General features: G+C 39.5%; 1 long non-coding RNA gene across 1 annotated transcript; it reads left to right on the top strand.

Annotated features, from left to right (window-relative positions):
- Positions 1-3709: 3709 nt before the first annotated feature.
- On the top strand, positions 3710-14801 carry LOC133259701 (uncharacterized). The gene is made up of 3 exons (XR_009740488.1): positions 3710-4019; positions 7950-7992; positions 11222-14801. It is a non-coding gene; the product is annotated as an uncharacterized LOC133259701 (long non-coding RNA).
- Positions 14802-20410: the final 5609 nt, after the last annotated feature.

Here is a 20410-nt window from a genome sequence, read left to right on the forward strand (position 1 = left end):
AGTAAAGAGCCTCTTGATGAAAGTGAAAGCAGAGAGTGAAAAAGTTTGCTTAAAACTCAACATTCAGAAAACTAAGTTCATGGCATTTGGTCCCATCACTTCCTGGCAAATAGATGGGCAAACAATGGAAACTGTGACAGACTTTATTTTGGGGGGCTCCAAAATCACTGCAGATGGTGACTGAAGCCATGAAATAAAAAGACGCTTACTCCTTGGAAGAAAAGTTATGACCAATCTAGACAGCATATTACCCACTCCAGTACTCTTGCCTGGAAAATCCCATGGACGGAGGAGCCTGGTAGGCTGCAATCCATAAGGTTGCTAAGAGTCAGACACAACTGAGCGACTTAACTTTCACTTTTCCCTTTCATGCATTGGAGAAGGAAACGGCAACCCACTCCAGTGTTCTTGCCTGGAGAATCCCAGGGACGGGGGAGCCTGGTGGGCTGCCATCTATGGGGTCGCACAGAGTCGGACACGACTGAAGCGACTTAGCAGCAGCAGCAGACAGCATATTAAAAAGCAGAGACATTACTTTGCCAATAAAGGTCCATCTAGTCAAAGCTATGGTTTTTCCAATAGTCATAAAAAAAAGCTGAGCACCGAAGAATTGATGCTTTTGAACTGTGGTGTTGGAGAAGACTCTTGAGAGTCTGTTGGACTGCGAGGAGATCCAACCAGTCCATCCTAAAGGAAATCAGTCCTGAATATTCATTGAAAGGACTGATGCTGAAGCTGAAACTCCAATATTTTGGCCACCTGATGTGAAGAACTGACTCATTTGAAAAGACCCTGATGCTGGGAAAGATTGAAAGTGGGAGAAGGGGAGGGCAGAGGATGAGATGTTTGGATGGCATCACTGACTCAATGGACATGACTTTGAGTAAACTTCAGGAGTTGGTGATGGACACGGAAGCCTGGCATGCTGCAGTCCATGGGGTCGAAAAGAATCGGACACGACTGAATGACTGAACTGAACTGAACTAACCTGTGCTATACAGTAAATCCTGGCTGGTTATATATTATATATATAGTAGTGTGTATATGTTGGAGAGGGCAATGGCACCCCACTCCAGTTCTCTTGCCTGGAAAATCCCATGGACAGAGGAGCCTGGTAGGCTGCAGTCCATGGGGTCTCGAAGAGTTGGACACGACTGAGTGACTTCACTTTCACTTTTCACTTTCATGTATTGGAGAAGGAAATGGCAACTCCAGTGTTGAAAAGGAAACTCCAGTGTTCTTGTCTGGAGAGTCCCAGGGACGGCAGAGCCTGGTAGGCTGCCATCTCTGGGGTCGCCCAGAGTCAGACACAACTGAAGTGACTTAGCAGCAGCAGCAGCAGTGTGTATATGTTAATCCTGAACATATTGGTTGCTCAGTCATGTCTGACTCTTTGTGACGCCAGGGACTGTATCCTGCCAGTCTCCTCTGTCCATGGAATTCTCCAGGCAAGAATATTGGAGTGGGTTGCCATTCCCTTCCCCAGGGGATCTTCCCAAACCAGGGATTGAACTCGAATCTCCCGCATTACAGGTGGATTCTTTCTGTCTGAGCCATCAGGGAACCTCCATTAATCCCAAACTCCTAATTTATCCCTCCTCTCCTTTCCTTTTTGGTAACTGTAATTTTGTTTCCTATCTGTGGATCTATTTCTTTTTTGTATATAAGTTCATTTGTATCATTTTATTTTTTTCAGATTCCACATAGAAGTCTGGCTTTGTCTTAGTCTGGCTTACTTCAGTTAGTAAGATAATCTGTAAATTCATCCATGTTGCTGCAAATGGCATTACTTCATTCTTTTTATGGCTAATATTCTACTGTGTATATGTACCGCACCTTATTTCATGCATTCAGCATCAGTGGGCACTTAGGTTGCTTTCGTGTCCTGGCTATTGTAAATAGTGCTGCGGTGAACACTGTGGTGCATGTATCTTTTCAAATTATGGTCTCTGGATACACGCCCAGGAGTGGGATTGCAGGATCATGCAGTAGCTCCATTTTCAGTTTTTAAAGAAACTTCCGTACTGTTCTCCATGTATCAATTTACATCCCCACATACAGTGTAGGAGGAGTACTATTTCTCTACACCCTCTCCAAGGCTATTATTCGTAAACTTCTTGATGGTGGCCAGTGTGACTATTGTGAGGTAGTATTGATTCACATTTCTCTAATAATTAGCAGTGTTGAGAATCTTTACATGGGCCTTTTGGCCATCTTTGGATAAATGTCTATTTTGACCTTCTGCTCATTTTTTGATTGAGTGGTTGGGTTTTTTTTTTTTTTAATATTAAGCTATATAAGCTGTTTGTATTATTTAGATATTAATTCCTTGTCTATCACATCATCCACAAATATTTTCTTCCATTATGTAGGTTGTCTTTTTGTTTTGTTTACAGTTTCCTTTCCTGTGTGAAAGCTTTTAAGTTTAATTAAGTCCAACATGTTTATTTTTGTTTTTATTTCCATTAGTCTAGGTGGTTGTTCGGAGAAGGCCATGGCACCCCCACTCCAGTACTCTTGCCTGGAAAATCCCATGGACGGAGGAGCCTAGTAGGCTCCAGTCCATGGGGTTGCTGAGAGTTGGGCACGACTGAGCGACTTCACTTTCACTTTTCACTTTCATGCATTGGAGAAGGAAATGGCAACCCACTCCAGTGTTCTTGCCTGGAGAATCCCAGGGACGGGGAGCCTGGTGGGCTGCCGTCTATGGGGTCGCACGGAGTCGGACACGACTGAAGCGACTTAGCAGCAGCAGCAGCAGGTGGCTGTTGCTGTAGTCACTAAGTCATATCTGATTCTTTTGGACCCCAGGGACTGTAGCCCTCCAGGCCCCTCTGTCCACGGGATTTTCAGGCAAGAATACTGAAGTGAGTTGCCATTTCTTTCTCCAGGGTATCTTCCTGACCCAGGGGTCAAACTCGCATCTGCTGCATTGGCAGACTAATTCTTTATCACTGAACCACCAGGGTAGCCCCATTAGTCTAAGAGATGGATCCAAAAAGATATTGCTGTGATACACATCAGAGTGCTCAGCCTATATTTTCTTCTAGGAGTTTTATAGTACTCAGTATTACATTACGTCTTTAATCCATTTGGAGTTCATTTCTGTTTATGGTGTGAGAAAATCTTTCAGTTTTGTTCTTTTATATGTGGCTATCCAGTTTTCTCAGTACCACTTATTGAAGAGACTGTCTTTCTCCATTGTATATTCTTAACTTCTTTGTCATAGATTGACCATAAGTATGTGGGTTTATTTCTGCCACCTGAATGCTTAACCTCAGCCACTTGCGTTCTTTGGACAAGGCAATTTTAAGCACATATTGAATCTGAGAGGCAGAAATACAAAAAAGAGTGAGTCTAAAAATGGTTGCATTTACAGTGTTTTATATGAATTGAGTATGAAATGAATGCACGGTACAGAAGGTGAACAGGAATGCTCATATTATAGCATGGTCTCCATCTCTAAGACCACAGATCTGTACTACAAATCACAAAAGTCAGATCAAGCCACCAGGCCGTAATAGATAATAGAATCAACTTCAAAGTAGGAGTTTGTGGAGCTACACACACACACATTCACACCCCGCAGTAAAACAAAACACCAAATTACAAACTTCTTGAGGCCAAAGATCCCAGTAAAATATACCTTTGTCTCCATGACTGAGAGCTTAAAAAGTAATTTTAAATGAATTGAAAGTCTGTAGATAGCGTTGAAGAAAAGATTGATTGACAATACAATTTACATAATGTCTTATTTTGTATTTGCTATGGACTGGAAGTTTGTGTCCCCACTCCCCCCAGAATTCATATATTGAAACCTAATCCTCAGTGTGATGGTATTTGAAGATGGGAATTTTGAAAGGTGATTAGGTCACAAAGGTGGAGCTCTTATGTAAGGATTAGTGCCCTTACAAAAGATTCCAGAGAGTTCCCTCATCCTCTCCCATCATGAACCAGGAAGCGGGTACCAGACACCACATCTGCTTGTGCCTTGATCTTGGACTCTAGTAACCAGAATTGTGAGAAATACATTTCTATTGTTTATGAAACACCCAGTCTATCACATTTTGTTATAGCAGACCAAGCAGACTAAGATAGCATTTGATAATTCTATGATTTGGTAGAAAATTTCCCACAATTTGTCCTAGTTTTCTTTAATATTATTTCATGCTCTCATTAAAATAGAAAGAACTGGCAGGAGTCTCTTGAGGGTAGCTCTTTTGCAATTTAAATGACTCTTATTAAACAAACCTAGAGAAGAAAGTCAGTTTTCTTATTTTTCAGAAATAACTGAATCACAGTATTTAATCAATGACTCATTTTGTCAAACAAATACAAAAAAAGTATTGAGTTACTCAATAGACTACAATATCAATTTGTATGACAACATTATTTAAGATTTTAGAATGATACCATGCCAAATTAAGGAAGCATCTCTCAGATCTTTTCTCATCAGATAGAGAATGACAATGATGAGGAGAAGGAATTAATATTGTTTTGGAGCTATAAATGGCTTCCTTTAAAAATGCAATTCTTTGACAAGAACCATGATACAGATGATAAAATTCAAGACTCAGGTCAAAACGACAGGCTATTGTAAACTAGCTGTCAACTGAAGTCTACAGAAACAGGAATTACCCACCATGGTATCCACTGGCTAGTTGAAAAGGTTAGCATCCTTTTCAACAAACTAGTGAACTATCCACAAAAAAACAACAGAATTTACTGATAGAATTATTCTCAGCTCAGAAAAGGATTTAATGCTGTGTATTAGGAGGAAACGGTATTCATGATTTTAAAATATTTAGCTAACAGATTGTTTAGCTCCAATCACAGATCTGTATCTGCTGTTTAGCTCATGGAACTAAAAATATTCACTTATTTGGCACATTCTTCTGGTGAAATTATTGGCAGAAATTTTAAATTAGGTAGAATTCTTATGTTTCAGAATGCAAAGGTGTGTTTTTCCCCTTGGTTTTATGTGGGTTTTGTTGTTGTTGTGTTTGTTCTTTGTGTCTTCACTACAGGGTGTTTATAAGGATGTAGGTAAAAGGAAAAGTGTAAGTAACTACTGAGAAGAGAGGAAGACTAATAACCGTCAGGTTAATGAGTTATTTGATGAACTTGTATACAATGTTTTTTCATTTTAAGGAGCAAGTGTAAGCCAAGAGCTCTCTCACTCTGCACTATTTTATTAGCTTTTTAACTACTTGACCTCATATGAAATCAAGAAAATGAAAATTACAAAAAGCAAGGACTTTTTCAGTGACTTTCTCGTCTCTGTAACAAATGGTAGCCCACACATAAATGATCTGTAAACTAGTTTCCAAGCCTGCCTTTTTTGAAAGAAAAAAACTAGATGAGGCCATCTAGTTCACAATAACAAGCAGCAAATGACTAGTACCCTCATGGTGAAGGAGAAAAACAACATTGGCATAGGGATCTTTCTAAGCAGAATTTCTTCAGTGCTGGTGACTTCTCTAGAGGTCCAGTGGTTAAGAATCCATGTTTCCAATGCAAGGGATGTGAGTTTAGCCTGGTAGGGAACTAAGATGCCCTCCCTGCCAAATAAAGAGTTTCTTCATTGCTGAATTTCAGACTAATGACTCCAGAGAGCTGCTGAGAATGTTTGGGTGCCTCAGCTGCCTATGGATTATCTCTAGCAAACTTGGAAGATGGATTTGATATTGCGTTGCTACCTAAACAACCCAATCTGTACTACAGTTTCCACACTGAGTTGTCTTCTCCTTTTCCCTGTATACAGGCTGCCACTGGTTAATGTAGTCCTCATATGACGTAATTGTTAAGACACATTAAGTTTATTGTTCCCACAGCTCTAAGGTATTCCTTTTACCATAACCATCCTCCTTTAAAAATAACAGCTGTCCCCCTGCTCTTAGCCCCTCCTTGAAAATCCTTTGTCTCTACTGAGGAAACTTCCCTGGTGGCTCAGATAGTAAACAATCTGCCTGCAATGTGGGAGACCCGAGTTCTATCCCTGGATTGGGAAGTTCCCCTGGAGAAGAAAATGTCAACTCACTCCAGTATTCTTGCCTGGAGAATCCCATGGACAGAGGAGCCTGGTGGGGTAGAGTCCAGGGGTTGCAAAGACTTAGATACTACTGAAGCAAATTAGCACACAGGCACCATGGAAACAATAATGGAAAAATTAGGCTCTCTTCAGTTCAGTTCAGTTCAGTCGCTCAGTCATGTCCGACTCTTTGCGACCCCATGAATTGCAGCACGCCAGGCCTCCCTGTCCATCACCAACTCCTGGAGTTCACTCAGACTCACGTCCATCAAGTCAGTGATGCCATCCAGCCATCTCATCCTCTGTCATCCCCTTCTCCTCCTGCCCCCAATCCCTCCCAGCATCAGAGTCTTTTCCAATGAGTCAACTCTTCGCATGAGGTGGCCAAAGTACTGGAGTTTCAGCTTTAGCATCATTCCTTCCAAAGAACACCCAGGGCTGATCTTCTTCAGAATGGACTGGTTGGATCTCCTTGCAGTCCAAGGGACTCTCAAGAGTCTTCTCCAACACCACAGTTCAAAAGCATCAATTCTTCGGCTCTCAGCCTTCTTCACAGTCCCACTCTCACATCCATACATGACCACAGGAAAAACCATAGCCTTGACTAGATGAACCTTTGTTGGCAAAGTAATGTCTCTGCTTTTCAGTATGCTATCTAGGTTGGTCATAACCTTCCTTCCAAGGAGTAAGCGTCTTTTAATTTCATGGCTGCAGTCACCATCTGCAGTGATTTTGGAGCCCCCCAAAATAAAGTCTGACACTGTTTCCACTGTTTCCCCATCTATTTCCCATGAAGTGATGGGACCGGATGCCATGATCTTCGTTTTCTGAATGTTGAGCTTTAAGCCAACTTTTTCACTCTCCACTTTCACTTTCATCAAGAGGCTTTTTAGTTCCTCTTCACTTTCTGCCATAAGGGTGGTGTCATCTGCATATCTGAGGTTATTGATATTTCTCCCTGAAATCTTGATTCCAGCTTGTGCTTCTTCCAGCCCATCGTTTCTCATGATGTACTCTGCATAGAAGTTAAATAAGCAGGGTGACAATATACAGCCTTGACGAACTCCTTTTCCTATTTGGAACCAGTCTGTTGTTACATGTCCAGTTCTAACTGTTGCTTTCTGACCTGCATACAAATTTCTCAAGAGGCAGATCAGGTGGTCTGGTATTCCCATCTCTTTCAGAATTTTCCACAGTTTATTGTGATCCACACAGTCAAAGGCTTTGGCATAGTCAACAAAGCAGAAATAGATGTTTTTCTGGAACTCTCTTGCTTTTTCGATGATCCAGCAGATGTTGGCAATTTGATCTCTGGTTCCTCTGCCTTTTCTAAAACCAGCTTGAAAACCTAATGATGTCTGTTTCACAGATAGGTATGCTTTCCACAAATACATCCATCTTTCTCTTCTCCCATACAACAAACATTCCTCCTCTCAATATTTTAAGTAGTTAAATTCTTGAGCCCCAGAATTCAAAGTTTAACTAGCTAAGCTAAGTCACTTCAGTTGTGTCTGACTCTATGCGACCCCATAGATGGCAGCCCACCAGGCTTCCCCATCCCTGGGATTCTCCAGGCAAGAACACTGGAGTGGGTTGCCATTTCCTTCTCCAATGCATGTAAGTGGAAAGTGAAAGTGAAGTCTCTCAGTCGTGTCTGACTCTTAGCGACCCCATGGACTGCAGCCTACCAGGCTCCTCCTCCCATGGGATTTTCCAGGCAAGAGTACTGGAGTGGGGTGCCATTGCCTTCTCCAAAGTTTAACTATGTTTGTTTTAAATATGAAAAAGGTGGCTAACTGAGGCCCTACCATTCATTTGTTGGAACTGTTGTTTGTTTAAGTTTTTTTTTTTAACGTGGACCACTTTTAAAGTCTTATTGAATTACAATATTGATTCTGTTTTATGTTTTGCTTTTTAGCCATGAATCATGTTAGGATCTTAGCTCTCTGACCAAGGATCAGGTCTGTACCCCCTGCATTGGAAGGTGATGTCTTAACCACTGGATTGCCAGGGGAGTCCTGGAACTGTTTTTATAACAAAAATTTTTCCAAATTTCAAAATATGAACTTACTGGTGTACTTTTTAAGTATAACCTGTTGTAATATGTAGTCTACTTAAAGGTTTTTTCCCACTCAGTATGCTATTTTTCCTAAACTAGATTAACAAATCTATCCTTCTAAGTGTGGGGATGTAATTACTAGTCATAGAAATAAATGTATTTTGGAGGTTTATATTATCACTTTTATTTGGAGAGCTCAAGTTATTGCCAAAGTTCAAATGATATACAGCTCCAGGAATATTTAGCATCTTGACTAAAGAGAGACAAGATTGTATAACGATGCTCTGGCTTAAGCAAAAACAAACCAAACTAAGAACTTCATCATAGGCAGTTGTAGTCTTGATAATCTGACTGTCTGTCTTAAAGAGCAGCCCCATATCCCAGAGAACAAAATGCATGTTTCTTGATAGAAAGATTGTGTTAACTATATTTTCTGTATTCTTGATTCTCTGGCATCTGGGGCCTTGCTAACCAGGGGAAGACTGCCCTTCCCAGGGCCAGTTAATTACTTTCAAAAGCAAAAGAACCTCCTATAAGCACAACTTACATGTACAGACCAACCAATCCCACCTCCCCACCCCACCCCACCCCCCCACATACACACCTCCTCTGCCAGGCTTTTACATTGCAGATCAATATTTCTTCTGTCTTAATCATCTCAGGGCCAGGTATCAGACAGTTCAAAAGAGTCCCTACACCCAGGGATGATGAAATTATTCCAAATAGCCAATCTTAAGCCTTCTTATCCTGCCTTGCTCATTTTTTCCCCTGGAGACCACAGTAAAGGCTCTTGCCCAAGCTTTCCTCTTGCTTCCTCAGCCTGCTGTTCAACCCTGGTGCTTCTTCATGGGGCCTTGTGTGCTGTGCTGTGCTCTCTCTTTAGAGAAACTAACAAACTATCTTTTCAGTGCCAGTCATCTCCTGAACTGCTGGTCTCACCATACCTGATTAATAGTAAAAATCTACACTTAAAAACAAAAACTTTACATCCATGTGTTGTTCGATTTCCAATTTAGAATTTCTACAGATAATAGAAAGTTAAGTCTGCATCCATAGACAATGGTCAAATTAGCCCCTTTGTGATGTTTTAACAAGAGATTAGAAGGTATGAAAATTTGGATCTTCTACCAGTTCAGCTCTCCCTCTCTGTGAGGTCTGAGCTTCAATGTCCTTATTTGCTTTTTATTTGTTTGCTTTTTATTTATTTGACTGTTCCAGGTCTTAGTTGGAGCTTGTGGGATCTTAGTTGCAGCAAGCAAGCTCTAGTTCCCTGACCAGGGATCAAACTTGTGCCCCTACATTGGTAGCTCAGAGTCTCAACCACTGGATCACCAGGGAAGTCCCATTCAATTGTCCTTATCTGTAAACTGAGAAATTTGAAGGAGATAATCTCTATAAATCATTTTATAAATATGATGTAATTTCTTATTGTTTCTGCTAGTATAGTTTTATTAATAAAATTCCCTTAGTATATCTCCCTTAAGCTAAATGTCATAGGAATATTGTCTATTGCCAGTTTTGCCACTAGATATGAGTTCCCTATGGCAAATACTTATTTAATTCTTCTTTCCTGGCCCCTATTGTGGTGTGTATCCAGCAGGAAAGAGTTCAACAACTACCACAACAAACACAATAATTGACTGAATCAAAGTACAATGAGCTTCATTTTAGGTGGAAATAGATGGTCATGAAAACAAGATTAAGAAAACTGGCATTTTAACTATAAGTGTGAATAAGAAATGCTACATTGAGACAATCCAAACCTTTCCTACTAGTAAATAAATTGGCTCTTTGTAAAAAGCTAAGAGTAAATCACTAGAGATATTTTCAATAATTAAAAGTCAAATGAAAGCTTTTTAGGAATTTTTAAGTCACGTTGCTTTAGGTTGGTTTTACTTTTTCTTTTTTCAAAATGACTGGTTATTGGTTTGAAGGATTATTTCAGAAACCGATTTAAATTTTTTTCTATCTACTAAAAAGCAACAATGGGCATTTTTAATTTTATACAAAAATGAAAAAAAATATTAATCTGCAGCCACGCCAAAAAGGCAAACAAAAAGAGCAGCTTTTAATTAAATCTAAGGGCTAGAAGTCTTGGTACATTTTTTTTTCATTTCCCTCTTCAATCCTCTCCCAGCCAGTAGCTGAATGTTGCATTGTAACTGCTCCTCATCTGATTTACATTTTTCTCTCTTCAGAAAGAAGAATATTAAAAGTCACAATAGTATACATTTTAGAAGAAAATTTTAATTACTAATTCATAGGAAGTAATATTCATGCACAATGTTACATGATCTAAATTAAAACACTAAGGTGAATTTGCTCGGGGGGATGTTAATACCACATAATATAGGTAAAGGGACATGTGGATGTTTTCCAGATCCTGTTAAAGACAATTCCGAGCTTCAACAGGTGAACATATTTCAGCATCTGGTTTAGGGGGCCCTCTGTGATTTTTATTTGGGGGAAAACCTAGACATGAGATCTAGGTAATTTAATTCACTGTTCCTAATCCTTGACACCAAAAGTTTGGAGGGTACTTCAAAACTCTCTTTCCTGTAAAGATTCTTTTCCTAGTTTATTATCTGGAATATAGAAAAACGAGTTAAAAGTGAGTAGAAAATTAATTGGTTAAAATTGAGTCTGGAAACTTCCCTGGTGGTCCATTGGATAAGAATTCCCCTTCCAACGCAGGGGGTGCACGTTCAATCCCTGGTCAGGGAGCTAAGGATCCCACACGCCTCGGAGCCAAAAAAACCCAAAACATAAAACAGAAGCAATATTGTAACAAACCCAATAAAGACTTTAAAAATGGTCCACATCAAGAAAAGAAATATTCATAACCAACAAGAACCTACTGTATAGCAAAGGAAACTCTGCTCAATGTTATGTGGCAGCCTGGATGGAAGGGGAGTTTGGAGAATGAATACATGTATAAGTATGGCTGAACTAAAACTATCCACCTAAAACTATCACTGCATTGTTAATCAGCTATATTCCAATACAAAATAAAAAGTTTAATTTTAAAAAGTACATGTGTCAGACAATGAAAAAAAATCTTAAAAAAAACCTGAGTCTGGTTTATATCATGATTCCCTTGGTGTAATTGCTTTGATATCTTTGTCTTCTAGTCACTAGATTCCATTTAGCAAGTTTAACAAGAAAAGCAGTTATGGAAACAAGGAGAGATCAATGGCCAGCACAGCTTTGTCAGCACACCATGAAAATTAGAAGTTCTCTGATGAGTATTCCTGAGAAGTACAACTCAAGCAACTTGAACAGAATCAACTCACACAGAAATTCTTTAAGGATGGCACAACTGTTTCCATATAAGCATGCTAGAAAATTAAGAATTTTATTCAAACCACTTAAAGGAAAGAAATAACCTCCCTAATTGTAATAGCAATATGATAATTTTCTATTGTCAGAGAGTAGAAATGCACTGTTCTTTACTACTCCCTAACCCACTAATGCCTTATACAGAACAAATTTTCAGCAAATATTTTAAATTGATATGTTTATTATTCTAATGCAGTTGAGGAAAATCTGTGTATACCACAGACTAAACAAAAAATATGATCTTTTCAGTACATGCTATAAAATCCCTTGAAAAATATACATTCCTTATTTTCTTTAAGTGTTAAATTGGAGCTAGGATGACTGCCTTGTAATATTTAAAATATGCCTTGAAGCAAAAATTGTCATCCCGTCCAATGGAAAATTTTCTGGAAATATTTCTTCTTTAATCAACATTTCCTTAAACAGAACTGGCTTAGGATTATAAAATAAATATGGAACATATTTTTGGTAATAGGGTTATTAATAATTACCTACTACAGTAATATTCAAAGGAATTGTAAATTGGTGGATCCCTTTTGGAGTCCATGTATGTTTTAGGAGATTTGTACTTTTTAAACCAGAAATTCCACTTTGAGGAATTACTCCCGAAGAAATAAATGCAATGTGTGGGAAAGGCTGTATAATGAGGATGTTCATTACAACATTATTTATAATTATGAAAAGTAAAAATACAATAAATGCTCAAAAACAGGAGAATGAGTGCATCAGTTCTGAGTGAAAGATTAAGTTAGTTACAGCATAGTCACCCAATGGAAGATAAAGATAGAAAATGCACAAAATGGCTGAAGGAAATAAATATCATGTCTTTATTATTGTCCACATGAAAATGTAAAAAGCTTAGAAGGGATTATACAAAAATTGTATTGTTATAATGATAGGGTTGTAGGAATAGTTTTTTCCTCTAATTTCAGCTTTGTGGAATTGCTGTTTTACTTTGTAAATTAGGACCTGAAAATAAGGTGCAGGATAAATTAATAAATGACTACTTAGATGATTTTTTTAAATTTAAAAAATATCGCGTGCCTTTCTACACTAAGATTTAGCCTTGGTAGCTGAAGCTAGTGCATTTACCAACTACTGGCAAATCACCAACTGTCGAAAAAATTCTAATTGCTTCCAGTGTAGCACCACTGAAGTCTGGCTGAGTGTCTTTCAAGTACTCTACTGAATTTCTCAGCTTTTCCCACTGCACTTCATTCTGCAAGATTGGTCAGGGCTCTTGGTCAATAGAGAGACACACAGATCCTCCTCCGTGGCCCTTGTCTGATATCTTTGAATCTCAGCCAGAAGGGAATGGTCACTATCATTGTGAATCACCTTCTAAGCTTCTGATGAAAAGTCAGTCTGAAATACTACCATTGTAAACCATATCATGGAGCTGTTAGAGATACTTAAATCATGCCATACCAAAGCAAGGAAAGAGTGCAGAAGAGGGGAGCTATAATGTAAAGTTTCAAATAACATCAAGATCATGTTAAGAGGTGATTTGTGGTTTTTGCTTCAGAGCAGCTTCAGCTGAGCCCAGGACCTGGAAACTGAGGATCAGGTGGCAGGTTCACGGGCAGGATGCCCCAGCCATGGCAAGTATGGGAGGTGGATGGAAAAGCAACCAGGACCCTCAGACCCATTCCTGGGGTACTGTGCAGACCCCAGAGTGCTGAGCGTATATTGGAAATGGTCCCCAAGAGCTGACACCTGCGGACAAGATGAAGATAAGACCTCTGCAGAGTGTGGACAGCCTAACAGTCAACATTTATTCTGAAGAAGACTGGGGAGTCCATGAAAACCTGGGGTGATTTATCTACTATCTTAATCTTCCTTCCTTCAAGGTTCAGCTATTACTTTAGCTTTGTGATTTTGGAGAAAGTCATTTGGTCTTTCTGGGACTCAATTACCTCACCTTCTAACACAGGTCTGATGCTGGAAAATTTCTAAGATCATGTCAAGCTCCAAAATTCTGAGTCTCTAATTCAAAATTTTCACAAACCATTCCAGGTCACACTATTGCTGCCTCCTCTTAAATGCTCAGAGCACTTAATATCATCAGCTTGCAACTTATCATGAGGCTGATTTTCTCTAACATCTGAATGTTTTCCCTTGTCTTTTCTTCCTAAACTGATCAGAAACTTATCCTTGGGGTCATGTGATCTCTTTGTCTAGAGGATGTAATAGTGCTTGGTAAGTGAATGCACACTTAAGAAATGAATAAATGAATTATACCATTCTCTTGCATCCCCACATGCACGAAATATTATACTAAAGATCAAGGAAAGGGAAAATTACATCTAAAAAGTTTGCTCCCTCTTTGGCTGATTGGGAAATGTCACTGGGTTCCCCTGAAAGCAGATTCTGAGACAAAGATGAATGAAGAAAGCATGTTAGTATGTGCTATTAGAATTAATACCCTTGGATGGAAGGAAGAAAGTTGGATGAGAAGAAGGAAAAAGAAGATGGGCTCTTACAGTCACAACACAAGATTCAGCCAAATTCAGGGCTAAGACCTAGAACTGGGGTGATGCCTTAAAGGTTCTCCCGAGTGGGGATGAGGAGTTCAAGCATTTATACCCTCCTGCCCAATGTCTTACATACACCTGTCATTGTTACACCAAGGGGATGTGACCTTGGGTGAGGCTCTCCAAGGGCAACTTCCAGCTAGGGAAGAGAGCTGAGGGTCAGCTGCTGATGGAATTAGCAACTTAGTGAGTACAGCAGGGCAGGGTGGAACTTCCCAGATGGTGCTAGTGGTTAAAAAACAAAACAAAACAAAACTTGCTCACTGGGTCAGGAAGAATCTCTGGAGGAGGCCATGGCAACCCACTCCAGTATTCTTGCCTGGAGAATCAAATGGACAGAGGAGCCTGGCGGGCTACAGTCTCTAGGGTTGCAAAGAGTCAGATAGGACTGAAGCGACTTGGCATAGACACATACTCACACACGGGGCAGGGTATACGTGGGCAGAGTGGCATCTTGTGTACAAGAGTTAGCCCATTCTGTACCACCCAACTTTTTGTATGTGTTGAATTTTATTGTTTCCTACGCTTTCACACAACCTAACTCCTATAATCCAAATAATCCCATGAGATGTGAATTATTATCACCCCTAAATATGAGCTGACAGGTGACTTTTACAAGTATATGGAAGGTGTCCCAGAGGGGCTCCCAGAACTTAGGAAAGGATTTGAAAGTCCAAGGGTGTGGAACATAATTATGTCCTGGGGAAGCTAAAGATAACTTGTCAGTAATTACTATTATTGTGATCATTATTGCCCTCAGCCTGTTGTGACTTAGGAAAACTAGATTACAATAATGTGCTCTTTAAAAAAAAATTAGCCCCCTCTGTCATATAGCAAACTCCCACTGGTTATCTGTTTTACATATGATATTATTACAATATTATACAATGTATATATACAATATATACAATATATTACAATGCTATTCTCTCAAGTCATCCCACCTTCTCCTTCTCCCACTGAGTCCAATGTATGACACAGAGCACCCAAAGACAGTGCTCTGTGACAACCTGGAGGGATAGGGTGGGGAGGGCTCAGGATGGAGGGGACACATGTGTGCCTATGGCCAATTAATATTGATGTATGGCAAAAACAATCACAATATTGTAATTACCCTCCAATTAAAATATATAAATTTTAAAAATAGTCTCACTTTTCTTATTCATTTTAAATTATGATTATTTAAAGTCCAGGACTTTTACATATGAGTTGCTTATGAAGTTCTGTGTTTATGAAAATCATATTTTTTCTATAATCTACCAGCAGACTGTGTGTGTATGAGTGTGTATGTATCCTTTGTTATGAACTAAGTTTGTGTCCCCACTAGAAATTCACATGTTGAAGCCCTAAATCCCAACGTAATGATAGGTGGGGCCACTGGAAGATAATGAGTTTTAGATGAGGTCACAAGTGTGAGGCCCTCATGATGGAATTAGTGCCTTTATAAGAAGAGACACCAAAGCTATTTCTTAGCCAAATCAGGATGCGGCAAGAAGGCAGCTGACTGCAAGCCAGGAAGGCAACCCACACCTGGAACCGAATCTATTGGCACCTCGATCTTGAACTTCACAACTTCCAGAACCATGAGAACTAAGCCACCCAATCTACATTATTTTGTTAGAAAAGCCTGAGCAGCCTAACACTGCCCTTAAAATTTATCATCTTAGCTTTAGTCTATATTTTCATCTGATGAGATTATTTTATTCTTGATTCTTATCTCTAGAAGATTATTCATTGTTCCTAGCTGCAAACTTTGCAAGCCCATGTTCAATGTTTTCATCAGAGTTTTTAATAAAAGGACAGCAGGTTATGAAGATCCTCCTTTAGTTTGAGAGCAACCCAGTGTCAATAAATGTTTGAAGAACAGTGTTTAATGAATGATTATTACATTATAACACATGACTTCACTCTGCATCTTGTCATCTGAAATAGTGGTTTCCAAATTGTTCCTTAACAATAAAACTTTACTCAAATAAAATGTGTTCAAATAAATAAATATATATAGAACCAGAATTGCTCTGGTTCAAGTGGTGGTGGGATGAGGGGACCAGACTCTCTGATTTGCCTTAGTGTAGAAGCTGCTGTTGAGAGACTCCTGCAGTGTCTCAGTGAGACCCATAGCTTTGCAGTTTGCACCAAAAAAAAAAACAAAAAACAAAAAACAACTGTGCAAGATTATTGTAAAGCATTTTGTCAAATGCCTTGCTAAAATCAAGGTACTTACTTACCAATATAATAAACACACACACACACACACACACACGATGAGTTTTTAATAATTTGTCTTTGGGAAACCTGTGCTGCTTCCAAGCAGTCATTACTTTCCTTTTTTCATAAGTGCTCAAAGAACATTTATTCCATAGTATATTAAGGAAGAGTGTCAGGTTTGTTGTTCTATAGTTTCTGGAGTCCATATTTTCTGAATTTTTTAAAATAACAACTCCAGTCTCTGACACCTCTTCTGTTCTCCACCTATAATACCTGTAAGTTTTTGTGAATTCTAGAGTATAATTAATATATCCAGGTCAGTGGTTCTCAAAGATGGCTACATAATAGGTGCCCCAGGGAGGTTTATAAAAAATGCTGTGCTTGGATCTTCATCTTATATCAATTAAATCAGAATCTTTGCAGGTGTTTTTAAAGGCTTCTCTGGCCATTCTAATATGCAGCCAGGGCTGAGAACCAGTGATCTAGGCCTGGTTACCCCATTTTAAACGTCTGCTTGGTTCCTTTGCCATCCATTCTTTATTCATAAACTTTAATCTCTGTTCTTCATTTTCCCATTGAAAATCCCTCTTCATAATTCAGAGGACAAAAGAAAAATCTGAATTAAGCAGTTTTATTTCCTTTCATCACTTACTAAGTGATATAATCTAAGCCTAAATGATCATATATGCTTTCCAGGTCCTTTGGTTGAAAACATAAAACAGTTGTTAGCATCATTGTCAAATCTCTGCTAAATAAAACAATTCCAACAAACTTTTTTTAATCATATGACTTATTTTTCTCTTTTCTTTTAACCTCACCCAGTTGCTCTTTGTCATGCTTCCACCTCTGGTTTTATAAACTCCATACTCAGCAAGCAATTTCTTTGCTATAGTTCAGTCACTGAGCATGTTTCAGGGGCAACTCTGGCATCATCTTTTCCTCCTTGATTTACAAATCTAAGTTCGTGGTGTGTCTGTTGTCTAGCATTGTCATGTCAATATCCTGCTCCACAAATATCATTTCTAATTCCCTTTACTGCATTTTCTTTTTTACAAATTGCTGGGTACCACTTGTTCTATTGGAAGGCTCTATATAACAGCTTGGATTTTATAAAGTCCACTCAGGTATGCAATTCCTTCGGCATTTGGTTTTGCGGGTCCATCTGGACAATATTCTGCTTCCCCTGAAATGTCATGTTCAATCCCTTTTTTCTCTGTCTTATGCACATCATTCTGAGAAATATTCTTTCTCAGACCATCATCAGTCTGGAAATGTAAGCTGTAGTCCAGAAAACACTATCCTCTTCTTGACACCATTTAGATAGGCAGTTTTTCTCTTCAAAACCATGACTGCCCAAATGCAAGAGCAAAGGACCAAAAATCCTTCCACATCCAGCAAAGTAGAAGGTTGCAGAGTCTTTTAAACCTACCCTTGATATTCATCGTAACTTTCCTACTGATTTCCCTGTGAAGGAGCAGAAGTGAGGTATGATTGATTGCTTAGATGAATCTAAGCAGATTTTCTTCCGAGTAGGAAAGCAATGTACTTCTGGCTAAGGCATCGATACTATGACACTAGAGTTACCAACGCAATGAGATTCTCAAACTAGTGAGGAGATTCTTTCCGTGGGATTGACTCCCTATCACCCTGACTATTCAGTTAGATTTAGGTGACTGCTTCTTTCTTCTGAAGGTCAGACTCTCCTCCTGGGAAGATTGTCTAATTAGGTGTTTAACATCATGCCAGCATTTTCTTTTTCTTTCTCATATTTCTGTTTGTCAACTTTGAGACTCCAGTCTTGATACACATTTGCATTCTCAAAATCTTCTTCCATACTGACTTTATTCCCTTCTTGTCCCCAAGTCCTTCTGTTCTGTAAAATCCAGAAAGCACAGAATAATTCCCTTGGAGTACAAATCCATCAGAGCTCCAGAAGAACATCTGTGGTTTCTAGGCAAACTGTGTCCTGCTCACCATCTATGCATTGACTCCATGCAGCCTTTTATCTTCTGGTACCTTAGGTTTTGGGGAGAAGTTTACTAGATATACCCACACGTGTTCCTCATATCGATTTTTAAGAGCTGCTCTTCAGGGAGTTAGCAATTAGTGCAAATCAGTGCCTATAGAATGATGACGGGGTAGTAGCCCAAAGTTCAGGAAGCTGAAGATTCAAGTTCCACTCTTTCCATTAAACTGGATTACCTTGAGAAAGCCATTCCAATATCTCTGAGCCTTAGTCTGTATGTCTGTGAAATGGGGAGGCAGGAGGGAGACTGGACTAGGCTAGGTTTTCAATTTTTTCTTAATCTTTTGGACCCTTTGCATGAAATCTCATTGAAAAATCTCAAAGTATAAAAGAGAAATCAGAGGGATTGAGGTTGAAATAGGGCTGAGCCTCACGTACCAGATTCTGATCTCCCCACCCTATCCCACCCCACTCCACCATATCGCTGCCACCAAAGAGCCTCTGTGGCTGCACACAGAACAGCTGGAAAAATCAGAGGTTCTCAAAATTGGGTGTGTGCAGGAATCACCTGGGAACTTGCGAAAATAACAAATTACTATATAAGCCCCACACCAAAAAAGACAATGCCTAGGAATTTTCCATTTTTATTAAGGACTACAGATGCAGAATGGTACAATGATAACATCCTGAGAAATACTAAATTTAGAGAATCTGAAGTCTCTTCAGCTCCCTTCAGTAAGAAGTCAAGAAAATACAGAGCCCACCCAAATTCTACACCTTATATCGGCCCTCTATGACGCTGGGCATGTTACTTAACTTTTTCTTCTCATTTGTAAAATGAGGACATTTATAATAATGCCCACCTCAAAAGACTGTCGCCAGGACTAAGTGATCTACTGTATGTCTAATACTCAGACCAATGCCTAGAACATGTTTGAAATTCAACAGATATCAGTCCTTATTGCTAAGTGAGGCATGATGCAAGCTGCATGCATGATAAGTCGCTTCAGTCATGTCTGACTCTTTGAGACCCTATTATGGACCGTGGCCTGCCAGGCTCCTCTGTTCATGGGATTCTCTAAGAAAGAATACTGGAGTGGGTTGCCATATCCTCTTCCAGGGGATCTTCCTGACCCAAGGATCAAACTGGCATCTCTTACATCTTCTGCATTGGCAGGAGAGTTCTTTGCCACTAGCGCCATCTGGAAAGGCCTGCAAGTTGCATAAACTCATTTAAATCCCAATATGCCAAATATTCCACACGTTTCTCTAACCGCTTTCTTCCTTGGTACATGATCTGTGACCTACTTCTGCACAACTGCTGGTCATCTCTTGTTTTTTTTTTTTTTTTCCCTGTAAGAGAGGACTAGTACTATTTGATTCAATCTACCTAAGAGGGCTGTCGATACAGGGAGGAAAAGTTTGAATGTCACTTGCAGACCTTTAGAAGAAAGATGTTTTGTTACACACCAAGCAGCATTATTTTGATATTTAGTATGTTAATATAATTTTCATCAGCATCTCAGAAGGCTGGCTTATTTATATACACAATTAGTGAAACAGAAGGCAAAAAATGGTGGGCAGTGGTAAAACACAGTCCATTTCCCTGAGTGTAAAAAGGCTCGTAAGTCAAAGGAGACAGACTGAGATGTGAAGGTCACTCACTTCTTCACAGGAATAAATTATATTATACCATCAAGTAAGTTTCTTCAGTTGGTCATAAAGAAGAATACAGCTAAGTAATTTACTCGCAAATGATGGTTATAAACCACTCACACTCTAACAAATCAAATTACATCATACAAACCACCTAGTCATGCTTGCAGGATTATTGGACAGGTGTGGGGACCAGACTCAGCCTCTCCACCAGCTCTTGGATTTTTGCAAAAGGCCACACCCATTCATGGCTGAAGATTGACTTGGAGTAGTTAAATTTCTTTTGGGGCTGACTTCGAACTGAGATGAAGTATCTATAAAGTCTGCGCACAAGCTTTGTGTATGGCCTTGATATTCTGATGTGTGCATGGTAAGTCCGGGTCCCATTCTTTGCAACCCCATGGACTGTAACCTGCCAGGCTCCTCCATCCATAGGATACTCTAGGCTCTGCGGCAGCTGAATGTATAGAGTTGACGAGAGGTAGCTACTAACATGGAAGACAACAACAACGGAGAGATAAACAGCTATATGCATATCAGGGTAAGGTTTCTCATCATTTATTGTCGAGTTCAGTTCAGTGGCTCAGTCGTGTCCGACTCTTTGCGACCCTATGGAC

This window comes from Bos javanicus, chromosome 2, assembly GCF_032452875.1.
Source record: "Bos javanicus breed banteng chromosome 2, ARS-OSU_banteng_1.0, whole genome shotgun sequence".
Classification (NCBI taxonomy): domain Eukaryota; kingdom Metazoa; phylum Chordata; class Mammalia; order Artiodactyla; family Bovidae; genus Bos; species Bos javanicus.